This window comes from Phacochoerus africanus, chromosome 12, assembly GCF_016906955.1.
Source record: "Phacochoerus africanus isolate WHEZ1 chromosome 12, ROS_Pafr_v1, whole genome shotgun sequence".
In the NCBI taxonomy this organism is placed as follows: domain Eukaryota; kingdom Metazoa; phylum Chordata; class Mammalia; order Artiodactyla; family Suidae; genus Phacochoerus; species Phacochoerus africanus.
The window spans coordinates 661,313-675,840 of NC_062555.1; the positions used below are offsets into that span (position 1 = coordinate 661,313).

The 14,528-nt window shown below is 33.2% G+C and overlaps 2 pseudogenes; both read right to left on the reverse strand.

Moving 5' to 3' along the window:
- Positions 1 to 1,931: 1,931 nt before the first annotated feature.
- LOC125112955 (olfactory receptor 4A47-like) lies at positions 1,932 to 2,844 on the reverse strand (annotated as a pseudogene).
- Positions 2,845 to 13,214: 10,370 nt separating this feature from the next.
- Positions 13,215 to 14,127, reverse strand: LOC125113018 (olfactory receptor 4A47-like; annotated as a pseudogene).
- Positions 14,128 to 14,528: the final 401 nt, after the last annotated feature.

Consider the following 14,528-nt stretch of genomic DNA (forward strand, 5'->3'; position numbering starts at 1 on the left):
TGGAATCTAATATAAGCCACAAATGAACACTCCCACAGAAAAGAAAATCATGGACTTGGAAAATGGACTTGTGGTTGCCAAGGGGGAGGAGGGAGGAGTGGGGGTGATTGGGAAGCTGGATTTAATAGATACAAACTATTGCCTTTGGATTGGATTAGCAATGAGATCCTGCTGTGTAGCACTGGGAACTATGTCAAGTCAATTATGATGGAACATAATAATGTGTGAATATACATTGTGTACATGTATGTGTAAATGGGTCGCCATTCTGTACAGTAGAAAAAAATATTTTGGGGATATAACAATTAAAAAATAAAAATAAAAGTGAATCCAAAATAAGGAAATAAATAAAAATTTAAAAACCCCTAATTTCCAAATGAATCAAAATGTTGTATTACACAAAACAGAAAAATATACTTCAGAAGTTAGGTGCTAAAAAAAGGGGCTGAAAAATATTGTGATAAAGGTGAAGTTCTTTTTATGAAAGTTAACCCTTAAATAAATATAAAATGTAAAAATAATTTTCATGCCCAAATTATTCTACATTGTATAAAAAAGTTAAAAACATATAACAAGCCATAAAAAATTTGATACACAATAGCAAAAATTATCTTTTGCTTAGTATATAATTATTTCATAAAAATCAGTATTCAAAAGATCAACAATTGAATAAAATAGATAAAAGACATTAATAGAAAGTTCTCAGAAAAAGAAATACAAATCACATCAAACAAGTGAAAATATACCCAAACTCAATTATATAAAAAGGGTTTTGGTTAAAGAATAAAATTAAAATTAAAGTAATTTTAATCAGACTGTCAGATGGCATCAGTGTTTATCAGATACTGGTTGTTGAGAAGGTGAACAAAAGCATTCTCACAGACTGTGAGCAGGAGTGTAGCCATAGTTACTACAACTTCAAGGATGGCAGCAACTATGAATATCAACACTTTAAATGCATACATTATCTGACAATTGATTTAAATATGTATACTAACAGTTACAGTTCTAGGAACACATATGTGCATATAAAAATATATATTTACTGTGAAATTATATGTAGAAGAAAAAATTTAGGCACAACATGTAAAGGAATGGATAGATTAATTTTAGTGTATATTTACAAGGGAGTATTGTGTGGTTTCAGAAAAAAATAGAATTAGAGCTAAATGGACTACTTTTGAAATATCCTCCAGATATTGCACACTAAAAAAATAACCTTACATATAAAGGAAAAATACATATATTTAAACACAAATACATTCACATAGATTATTACCTCATGGATTTTAAGAAACAGATTAAGTAACTCCCTCTGGAGAAGTAGAATGGAGAAAATGCTCAGAGACAAGTAGGAAATTTATTCTATATTTTACACTATTTTGTATGGCTTTCATATTGACAATTTATTATTATATATTACATTTCAATGTTTCCTTCAAAAATTAGAATTATATTAAAATTGTGTACATAATTAAACTAAAATTTTATAAAGAAGATAGCCTTATATAGCATTAAATATTTCATATATCATAATAAAAGGAATAAATTAAATGATAAGAATAACAAAAATAATACAGCCTTTGAAAATGAGTAAAATATAAACTGCATACATTAGTTAAAAAACAGTGTAACTATATAAATATATCCTTACAACTTGTTACATCTTATTGATCTTTCAATATAGGCATTAAGCCTTTCTAGATGATGTGATAAACAAGACATTATAGACCATATAGACTATGGAAGAAATGGTTATTAATAATAGAGTTGTAGAATTGTATTACTTTATTATATGGTTGCATTCTTTAATTATAATTATCATAAATTAATTGACAGAATGATAATCAGCATTAGAACTAAGAACACTTCTGCATTTCAAAGAAGTGGCCCTCAATGTCAAATGATACCCTTCCTGGTGGATTATGCACTTATGAACTATGAAATATATTTTTTCTCCAGAGTTTCCTCATATCATTTGCCATCTCTGAATTTCTCAGAGTGTAGATTAATGGGTTCAGCATGGTGGTTATGACTGTATAAAACACTCTTACTGACTTGTCAGTGGAAAAGGTCTTAGCAGGTCTTCCATACATGAAATTACAGAGAACAAAGAAGCAGACAACCACAGTGAAGTGGGAACCACATGTCTGCAGGGCTTTCTGCCTCCCTTCCTGACTGAGGTTCTGTAGAGAATACAAGATAATTCCATAGGAGTTGAGTAAGAGCAGAAATACAATACTGAAGATCAATCCTCCATTGGCTGCCACTTAGACACACATGACAGAGGTGTCCATGCTGACAAGTTTCAATAAGGGGTACATGTCACACATATAGTGATCAATAACATTGGGGCCACAGAATGGGAGCCCATAAATAGTGCTCAGTTGAATTACTGAGTGCAGAAAACCTCCAACCCAGGACACCACCAGCAGCATAGCACACACCCATTGCTTCATGATAACCAAATAACGTAAGGGCTTACAGATGGCCACATAGCAGTCATAGGCCATCAGCAACATAAGGATGACCTCTGATCCACCAAAAACGTGCTCTGTAAATAGTGGATCATACAGAATTGGAAGGATAAAGTATTTCCCCCAAAGAACAAGATTGAAATCAGTTTGGGAAAAATAGATGAGGAATAAATGACATCCATAAATAATAAACTAGCAAGAAAAAAGGACATCAGTGAGTTCAGGGTCTCACTGTAAGTTTCAGTCACTACAATAAGCAGGTTGCCCACCATGGTCAAAATATAGAAGCAAAATAACATCTGAAAAGCACTTTATGTTCCTTTGAATTCTGTGTGAGGCCCAAGAGGACAAAGTGAGCCATATTTTCCTTGTTTCCATTTCTTTGGTCCCATCTATTCTGTACAGGAAAAGATGTGAGATGTTAGAAACTGTTTACCTATAAATCAAATGAAAATTTTAAAAATACACATATTATAAGCTTAACATTTTCTATTCATTTGATCAAAAATGCACCCAGCAAATCTATTTGTGTCAAATCTGTCATAGATATTGTAATCACCAAGTTGAAAAAGACATGGTTCATTGTTCTCAGTGATGAGATATATAATGAGGGGTAAGCACATACAGAGCAATTTAATAAGTGTCAGTATAAAATATTCACATGGACAGTTTAAGAACATCTAAATCAACTCTGGCATCTGGGATAGCTTCCCAAGTAAAGCAATTCTTCAGCTGACTTTTAAAGGATATATGAGGGAATGAGAGTGGATGGAAAGGGCATTCCATGAAAAGAGGCACCATGTTTAAAGTCAGAGAAATATGATATTTAAGTGAAGAATTACTTAAATTAATTGACATATTCAAAGTGAGGAGAACAACTGAAGAATGGATCTGTGTATACAACCACTTGACATCTCCAAAGGATATTAATTTGATATTTATTAAATATTATTTTTTAATTTTCCAAAATAAACCTACTCCTTCCTAGGTGTTCTCCATCTCATTGCATGTTACAGAACAGTTTAATGAAAGAGAATATTAATATTCCAATAATATGTATCAATTTTATGCAGAATTATATGTCAGATGCTGTGATCATTCTTACTTAGAGGTTATATATATACATATATATGCATGTATATTCATACATATATTTATAAAATTACACTTAATATATAACATTTAATCTTTAGGGTAACTTGTAGTATTATCATCAATTTTTAGTGGAAGAAATATGCTTAGAATATTTAATTTTCTCAAAATCATATATTTTTTAGTGAGAGAAATGGAATTATAAACTGGTTGATTTAAAAATGTCTGTAATTCTAAGAAGAGTTTTTCAATTCTTCAATTGTTATAAATCCAAGTTTATAATTTCCTACATACTGAATTAATTTACACAATTGAAAAGCCTGGCACCAACTATTAACTATTATAAGTTTACCCTTTGTATTCTTGTTCACAGTCAGCAGGGAGTCCTTTTAACTACCTCATATGGATCTCAAAGTGTCTTTTCAATCCAGTACAACTAGCACGGATAAAAATCTGTATTATTTCTTAAAGACATACTTGATTTTGCATGATTATGTCTGCCCATTTTCTTCAGAGACTTCTAAATATTTCAGAAAATTGTTATTACTCACATTGTAGATGTATCTTAAAAGAATTCCACAATACACAAAGGAAAAAAAAAATCCAAATTAGGGTAATTAATCCAAAAGGCAAATAACCTTCATCACATAAGAAGTTAACTACTAGCTATTATAAAAGTTGTTCTCTGGTAATCACATTTTTTTCTAGTCTTCAATAAATAAACTTTACCATGAAGTTTTATTGACCATCTCATTCTATTGTGGTACTGTGGAAAAACCAATCTTACTGAGATTTTGAGAGGACATTCTTGAAAAAAGTCACAATTCTGAAGAGGATGGAGCCTTCTCTCTGATAGAGGTGAAGATCTGGAATTACCTGTGCCTGGTAACCAGATATAGGAACCCATGCACTTGGAGTTGATTCTTGCTTAATTATATTAAGATTGATTAATTGATTCTTTCTTAATTATATTCACTGTGATTTCCATCAGGTCTTAAAAGAACATCTCTGTGTAAAGATACTGATAGATCAGTCACATAATTAGAGTCAGGAAGACGCAACAAGGAGAAAAACAAAGCTTCAGAACCAATGACAAACTTTTTCCAGTAGAAAACAAAAACTAGCCCAGTCATTTTGTTCCAAAGAAAATAAATTTAATGCTTATATCACCACCTACCCATAGGAAGATTTATTTCTTATTATTTAATACTTATGTTTTCTACCTATAAGTGTGAGGTTTGGTATGTTAAAATTATATCTCCAATTTAGATGTAGTAACAGTATTTATCCATTTTTTTAATTTTATTGAGGACCTACTTTGTGGCTCTGAGCTGTGAACTAGAGAATACAGCATATAGTAAACAGAGGAAAAAAATCAGGATAAAGTGTACCTTCTGCATTGATCTTGAAATATATTCAGTCATTGAAAAAGTGAATAACCTAATAAGGTAATTACAATCTGTGATCATGTGATGAAAACAAAACACTGTTATTTACTGTAACAGAAAATAAGAGGGTGAGTCTACTGTGGATAATCGTAGATAAATAAAAGAACTTTATAAAAATTAACATTTTAGCTGAGATCCAACAGATGAAAAACAGCTACTTTATGAAGCACATGGGGTAAGCTCCAACACTGAAAAGAGCTTGGAGAGTTCAAGACACTGGAAGGACACTGTACCTGAAGGGAAATAGGAAAGAGACAGGGTAGAACAAACTGTGGTTGAAGAGTTGAACAAGACCAAAACCCTGCTGTGCAGAACAAATCTTGGTCAGAAGTTTGGATTTCACTTCATCTCCCTAAAAATTAGAGAAAATAAAGAAAGACATTTTTTAATTATGGAAAGCATCCATCTAATAAACACCTCAAAAGTAATTTAACAGTGATCCTTGAAAGTGCTACCAAGTGCTGTGCTACACTCTGCTAATACCAGAAACCTGCACAGACTGTTAGTTTCCAAAGTGTGAATCCATTTTCCCAAAATAAAAGCCAAAGAGCTAACTTTCTCTATGTCCCTGCAAATTGTGTGAATATAAGTAATTGTTTCCTATCACTAAGAGCATTTGTGCAAATATTTGTGTGGATATCAGTAATCTTAGGCTAAGGAGTTCTGAGAATCAAAGTGGTTCTGAGGAAAGTTGTGACACCTCAGCAGTTTAGCCAGTGGTGGCCTTATCTTGATGCCAACAGGACAGCACCTCCATAAGCAAAACTGTCCTGTCAGGTGTGCTTCTGTAATTGTTAATTGTAGACTATATTCTGTGACTCAAGTCCTTCCAAAGCTTCTTCAAACCAAGTAATTGCATATACTAAATGCATTCTACTAAGCTAAATAGATGTGATTCTGTGTCTTCAGATAAGAACATTCACATGTACCAAACAGATTTAAATTCTCCATTTCAATTTATCAACATTAATAGAATGTCATCAATTTAAGGAGCATTGCAGTTAAAGAGTACCCCACTTTAAAAAATAAAAAGGGAGTTCCCATTGTGGCTCATTGGTAAGGAACTTGACTAGCATCCAAGAGATGCAGGTTCAATCTCTGTCCTTTCTCAGTAGGTTAAGGATCTGGTGTTGCCATGAGCTGTGCTGTAGGTTGCAGATGCAGTTCAGATCTGGCAATGCTGTGGCTGCAGCATAAGCTGGTGGCTACAGCACCAATTCAACCCTTAGCCTGGAAACTTCCATATGCCATGGATGCAGCCCTAAAAAAACACAAAAAGAAAGAAAGAAAAAAGTGTCCCCTTCCACTTTTTCTAACAAAAGCAATAAATCTTATGAGGGTTAAATAGAGATGATAGTAATTCATTCAATAAATATTGTGTAAGCATTCATTCTGGGCCAAGATTTCTTCTAGGTTCTGGATATTTAATATTGAACAAAATACACATTCTATTTATCTTCTGAATAAAGAACTTTCTGCATTTTGCTTTGCACATTCTGCTGACATGCTAAATTGACTTCACATTCTCAGTAAAATAATGTTTTGACCCCTCAGACAGATATTCTCAGGGGAATCAGACCCACATCTGGATCACCTCTGAGTTTTTGGAAGTACAGGCCAAGGTAGAGCAGAGAACAAGAAAGAGGGCTTCCAGTAAGGCCAAGGAAAGTGGAAACCATTCTAGCACCAAGAAAGCTCACAAGACCATTAGATTTCAGAGTGCTCTTCCTCTCAGCAAACACAGATGAATTATATGTGTAGAGCCAAGGAGATGCAGGAGGCTGAGGAAGGGAACTAGCCTGATGGCACAGTTCTGAAGGCAGGGTTCCTAACCAAGGAAAAAAGCCTACCTGCCAGCACAGTTCTGAGGGCAGGTTTTAAAAATAGGGAAAAGGGCTTACCTGGTGGCACAGTTCCAAGGGCAAGTTCTAAAAACAATGAGGCTCACCTGCTAAACCAACAACAATGGAAACAATAAAAAGAGGAAGGCTTTGCACAACAGTGCAGAGAATAAAATTGCTTCTTGGAATAACCAGTCTTTCTTGTTATTTACTTATTATTCATTTTTTCCTGTTATTTGTTTGTTATTCTTTCTTATTTTCCTATATTGTTTTGTGACAATAAAATTGGAACAACAAAAAAATTGGAACAGTAATAAAATAATAAGAGCTCCACTTTGGTTGAATTCCCCCTATTCAGATCCAATGTATGTAAAAACAAAGTATTCATTAGTTTGTTATAAGTAAGAATAGTTTTGGAGTTAGGTAATTGTGTTATGTACAATAGGTTAGAATAGGTTAGACATACATGAAAAAGCATAATAATAATCTTGCTTTTAATGAATTTTGTAGGAGGCTTTTTAGTTTTAGGAAATTAAGTTGCTTTGATATAAAAAATATTTTCTCATACTGTCCTCTAACCATAATGCTTTGAAGTTAGTACCCCAAGCTTTAATCTAAAAAATGAGTTTTTGTAAATGTCAAATTCTTGTGCTTGTGACCTTTCTAGTTGTTAAAGATTAGCTTAAAACAATAACAGGTGGCGTTTGCTAAAAGTAACCACAAAACGTTTTGTACCGAATTGCCTATTTTCATATAATGTTTTTTCCACATGATGTTTTGTACCCATTATCATTTTACATGAGGTATTAATTATATCCATTGGTTTTAATTTAAATCCTTTAGAATATAATGTGTATCTACTGTACCATGTAATCTAAAATTTAACCTTTAAAAATATGACCTAAGCACTGTAATGTAAGTTATAATTAAGCTGTCTATATAAACTGCTACTTATGCTAATAAAATTTGAGCAGTCCAGAGCCCTGAAAGAAAGGACAAAGAGGCTGTCTCTGTGTGCATTGCCAACACTGTCCATCCCCGCAGGCACACCCTGGCTGCTGAAGCTGGACTATGACAATTAGACAATATCTTTTCTTTTCTTTTTCTTTTTTTTTTTTTGTCTTTTTGCCATTTCTTGGGCTGCTCCCGCGGCATATGGAGGTTCCCAGGCTAGGGGTCTAATCGGAGCTGTAGCCACCGGCCTACACCAGAGCTACAGCAACGCAGGATCCCAGCCGTGTCTGCAACCTACACCACAGCTCACGGCAACACCGGATCTTTAACCCACTGAGCAAGGGCAGGGATCGAACCCGCAACCTCATGGTTCCTAGTCGGATTCGTTAACAACTGCGCCACGACAGGAACTCCACAATATCTTTTCTAAAGCAAGTAGGTGGATTAGCTCAACACTCAACCAAGTAATTCTATTACAGTTTAAAAGATAGATACCAATATGTTCATAAAAGCTAACACTGATGAGTATTTCAGTGTCTAAAAGCTTATACAGGTTATTTTATTTGACCTTGAAAATTTCTCCATCATTCCCATTCACTGAAGCTTAATGAAGCTGTGTTTTCCAAAGTTTACTTTACAGGTGGTAAATCTAAGGTATGAGCTCAAACCATCTTCCTCAGACACTATGCTGTTTACCACTATAGTCTACTACACCTTATCACCCATTCTTCAAAGATGTATATAAATTATATGATACATAAAGTCCCAATCAACACTTAAAACTGCAAAATTAAGATTCTTAAAATGAAAGACCAGGTTATCATAATAATCTTTTTCTACAAACAATAAAGCAAGAATAGATGATAGACTTTACCTTTTGGAGGAAGAAATACAAAATAGAGAATGAGACAAGGTGTGCCAGTATGTTAGAGAGTATAGAAAGAGAAATTGGAGAATAGATATTCTAAAATTCCTGTTATACACAAAGTGCTTTATTTTTTTGTTTGCAATTTCATAGGTCATGAACAACTGTATTTTAACAAGAAGTCAAACTGGTTCTGACAACACTCCAACATTTAACCAACAAATAGTTGATATATATATATATATATATATATATATATATATATATATATATATAGTGTTTTATAATGATTATATCTTATTTAGGCCATTGTTCAGATTGCATAATGCAAATATCAATACACTTTTACATACAGTGTTCCTTTGGTCCTGAAAAATAGAAATTATCTTCTTTAACTATTCCCATTTTAATGGATAAAAATTATTTACATTGTTCTCATTATTTACCCATTAAAGCCATCTTTTGGCTAAGAGCTTCTTCACATCTTTTTTTTTAACTTCTGCATTTCTGAAGGTGTAGAATAAAGAATTTAACATAGGTGTTAGCATAGTATAAAATATACCTATTACTTAATTGATCTAAAAGATAATAATCCAAGGCAGATACACAAATATGCAGCACACAGAGATTAAAGTGACAAGAGTGATGTGAGAGATTCAGATGGTGAGGCCTTTCCACCTACCATCCAAACTGTGAGATTTCATGGTGTATAGCATCACACTAGGACACCATCAAAAAAAAAGTAAGTTCAACAGGCATTTGAACCCTATGTTGGCAGCAACAACAACAAAAAACCCCACAAATATATGAGTGTTCTTGATGAGCTTCAACAGAACTCACATCACATACGAAGTGATCAATGTCATTTGTACCAAAAAAGGGCAGCCAATTGGTGAAGAGGTTCTCAACTGTTGCATGGACAAAGCTACCAGGCAGGGTGACTCCTGAGAATGGCCACATGTATTTCAACTTATGATGATCAGGTAGTACAGATAGGCACATAGTAGTCAGAGGCCATACCTGTCAGCAGAATGATCTCAGCAGCACTGAAATGTGATCATCAAAGTTTTGAATCATGCACTTCCAAAAAGAGATGATGTTTCCTTCAGTGAGAATGTCAGTTAACATTAAAGGAGTCAGGGAAGAAGAGTCACAGCTATCTGTAAGAGATAAATAACATGGAAAGAATATGTAAAGCACAACCAAGGAGCACAAAAGACTAAAAAAAAACACCTAATCTCTTCATGGATAGGAATTCTGAAATCACTAAAGATATAAATCCTTGTTAAAGTAATCTTGCTGAATCTAAACATGTGGAAATGTATAGAATTTTTGTGACCTGCTTGGCTTATTATAAATTTAATTTGACAACATGAATATTCAAAACCAGACATAATTCTGAAAAAGAAGAGTAATGTGGAAATATTACTCTTGGATTTTTTTTGGATTTTAAAATGTATTATATCATGCATTAAGTGGGTCATCACTGAAAAGAATGTGGAACAAAATTAGAATCCTGAATTGCATCCAAATACATATGGAGATTTAGCAGAGTTCCTGTTGTGGCACAGTGGTTAATGAATCTGACCAGGAACCATGAAGTTGCAGGTTTGATCCCTGGCCTTGCTCAGTGGGTTGGGGATCCAACATTGCTGTGACCTGTGGTGTGGGTAGCAGACGTAGCTCAGATCCTTTGTTGCTCTGGCTCTGGCATAAGCCAGCAGCTACATCTCCAATTAGACCCCTAGCCTGGGAACCTCCATATGCCATGGGTGCAGCCCTAGAAAAGGCAATATATATATATATATATATACTATATATATATATATATATATATATACACACACACACACACACACACACACACGTATATATATATGTATGTATATATATAGAGAGAGATCTAGAAAACAATAAAATTAGGATTTCAAATCAGTGGTGAAAAGTAATTTTGCAACCAGAAAAAAAATTTCATTCAGAAAACAACAAAACACATCTGTATTTCATTCCTTGCATATCAAAATAAATACATGATAGATCAAAAATTTCACATAAAATAATATCACATAAGTGCTAAAAATTATTAACTTCTAAAGAGACATGGGAAATATTTTGGTTAGAGGGAAATGAGCAAAATCTTTAAGAATGATTAAAAAAACAAGAAAAATATTCATAAAACTGTCTAGATAAATAACCAAATAACAACATATTCAAAAATCTATATTGCATAAGAAAGTCAAAATCAAGTCAAAATTCAGAAAATCAAATCATAAGTAATGATTTTTGAAAGATTATTTTCTCAGTATAGAATTGCTCATAAAAATCAGTATGGAAAAGACTAGAAAAAAAAGAAAGGTTGAAATCATTAATACATTATTCAAAGGTAAATACAATTAACTTTAATGGGAAAAGTGGCTTAAATAAATAATATTTTGAGAATATCAACTTAACTACCCAAATGAATTACAATTTGTTAAATGAGTTATATTGCCATATACAAACATGTTTATTCAGCACTGGTTGTTGAGAATGTGGACAAGCTGATATTCTCAAAGACTGGGCAGAAGTGTAGGTACAACCTCATGAATTACATTTTGGCAATAAGCATGACTATCAATATTTTATGGCTGAGTAGTATTCTACAAAGAATTGAGAACTGTATATATTCACTTATGATGGAGCATGATAATGTGAGTAAAGGAATGTGTATATGTATGTGTGGCTGGGTCACCTTGCTGTACAGTAGAAAATTAACAGAAAACTGTAAACCAGCTATGATGGAAAAAATAAACATTATTTTAAAAATATTTTAAATATGTATCCCCTGTGACACAAAAACTATAAATCTAGGAACTAACATTTCTAGGAACACATACTCCAGAAAATATACGTTTATTGCAGAATTATATGTGATAATAAAATACTGGAAATGACATGAAAATTACCAGATGCATTCATTCAGGAATATTATAAGGGAATATCACATATTATAAGAATAACCAAAAATGAGTTAGATCTATATAGACTGGTATGGAAAGATCCATAAAATATCGTATAGTAAATCTGAAATGTTTACATGCAGACATCTATACACATACCCATATGTAGATATGCTTATATTTACAAAGATTATTACTTGAAGAATCTTGAGAAAAAGACTTTTGTGACTACTCTGGGGAAGAACACTGGAAAACACTATAAAGGGATGGAAAGGAGGTTTGGTTTGGTTTGATTTTCTTTGGTTTCATTTGTTTTGGTTTGGTTTCATTTCATTTTACAAGATGTTTTCCTAATCTTTCAAGGAGAAAATCATCCCAACTTTCTATGAACATGTTCTATGAATATCAACTCAGTCTAACTGCCTTTTTGCTTTCTTTCAAGTGTGTTTGTTGAACAGAGGCTCTTAGTATGTCAAATTAATCATTCTTCATAAATTTTTAGAAGTATTTTGAAAGAAGACTTTTTACTCACACCATTTCATGTGGTTTCTATTTTTATTTTTTGTTATTGTTCTTCCTTTGCCTTTTTTTTGTGCATTTTTAGGGCCAGACCTGCAGCATATGGAAGTTAACATGCTAGGGGTGGAATAGGAGCTACAACTGCCAGTCTATAGCACAGCCACAATTACATGGGATCCAAGCTTTATCTGCAACCTACCCTACAGCTCACAGCAATGCCAGAGCCTTAACCCACTGGGCAAGGCCAGAAATGGAACATGAATCCTCATCGATCTTAGTCAGGTTTGTTTCTGCAGAGCCACAGTGGGAACTCCTTCTTTGTTATTTTAAAAAGAAAAATGTCACAGACAGAATATTTTGTATGTAATGAAATTAAAATTGAATTCAGAGGCCACTACATACATAATATATATAAATAAAATTAAATATACTTACATATAGAATATAATATTTTCACTAGTAAAATGAAAATAATGGACAAATGGCAAGAATATAACTAAAAATAAAACAGTCTCAGAAAATAATGTTAAGTTAGGATTAATAGATACAAACTATTACTTTTGGAATGGATAAGAAATGAGATAATTTTGTATAACACTGGGAGCTATGGCTAATCACTTATGATGGAGCATGATAAAGTGAGAAAAAAGAATGTATACATGTATGTGTAACTAGGTCAACCTTGCTGTATAGTAGAAAATTGACAGAATACTGTAAACCAGGCATAATGGAAAAAATAAAAATCATTATAAATAAAAAAGGACATAATGTTAGAGATAAGTGCATAAATTTATTAAAAATCATTGATACTGGAAAAAATTTATTAATTATGTATTTATAGCAGCTTTCTCCTTATATGTAATATACTCTTCTAGACAATGTGATAAACAAGACACTATATAGATAGTTGGCATTATATCAGATAAACATATTAATAACCCAGTAACACAGTTAATGCTTTATTATAATAAATGCTTTAAAGGAAAGGAATAGGTGAGTCAGTTTTAAGAGACTTTTGGTTTCCAAGAAGTTGAACCTAAAAGTCATATGATTGAAACTCTTCATGGTGAATGTCAGACTTATTTACAAAATAGGATGTTGCTTCTCCAGAGCTTCTTCATAGCATTAGTCAACTCAGAATTTCTTAGACTATAGATTAACGGGTTCAGCATTTGGGATATGATTGTATAAAACACACTAAATGATTTGTGAATGGAGAAGGTCTTGGAAGGTCTTGCATACATTAAAATACTGGGAACAAAGAAGTAGATAACCACAGTGATGTGGGAGCCACAGATCTGGAGGTCTTTATTCATCCCTTTCTGACTTAGATACTTTAGAGAGTATAAGATGACTCCATATGAGATGAGTAAGAGCAGAAACACAATACCACAGATCAGTCCTCCATTAGCCACCACTAAGAGGCAAATGACAGAGGTGTCAGTACAGACAAGTTTCAGTAAAGGGTATATGTCCCAGATGAAATGATCAATGAAATTAGGGCCATGAATGAGAGCCCATAAATAGTGCTCAGTTGAATTACTGAGTGCAGAAAACCTTCAACCCAGGACACCAGCAGCAGCACAACACACACCAATTGCCTCATGATAATCAAATAATGCAAGGGCTTACAGATGGCCACATAGTGATCACAGGCCATCACCAACAGAAAGAAGACAGCTGATCTACCAAATGAGTGCTCTGTAAAAATATGAGCTATAACAAACTTGAAAGATATGATATTTTTCCCAAAGAACAGCTCTGAAGTTAATTTTGATGAGATGACTAAAGAATAAATGGTGAACTAACAAGAAAGAAGTGCATTAATGATCCCAGAGTCTTAGTGAAAGCAACAGTCACAACAATGAGCATGATCCCCACCAGAGTCAAAATGTAGAAGAACAAAAACATAACAAAAAGGACTTTCTGTTCATTTGGATTCTGTGTGAGGTTCATGAGGACAAAGTAAGTCACATTGTTCATTAGTTTCATCTATTTTTTCATGGATGCTGATTTTAGATATTAGAAATAGTTTACCTATAAAACAAGAAAAATATATTTGAAAGTATTTTTTTTTACTTTATAATGATATATTGTCTTTTTGCATTTTCTAGGGCTGCTTCCACGGCATATGGAGGTTTCCAGGCTAGGGGTTTAATCAGAGGTGTAGCCATCATCCTATGCCAGAGTCACAGCAACATAAGATCCAAGTCATGTCTGCAACCTACACCACAGCTCATGGTAATGCTGGATCCTTAACTGACTGAGCAAGGCTAGGGATCAAACCCACAACCTCACGGTTCCTAGTCAGATTCATTAACCACTCAACCATGATGGGAACTCCATAATGATACCTTTTTAATTCAATTTTTAAAACATCTATGGAGGATATA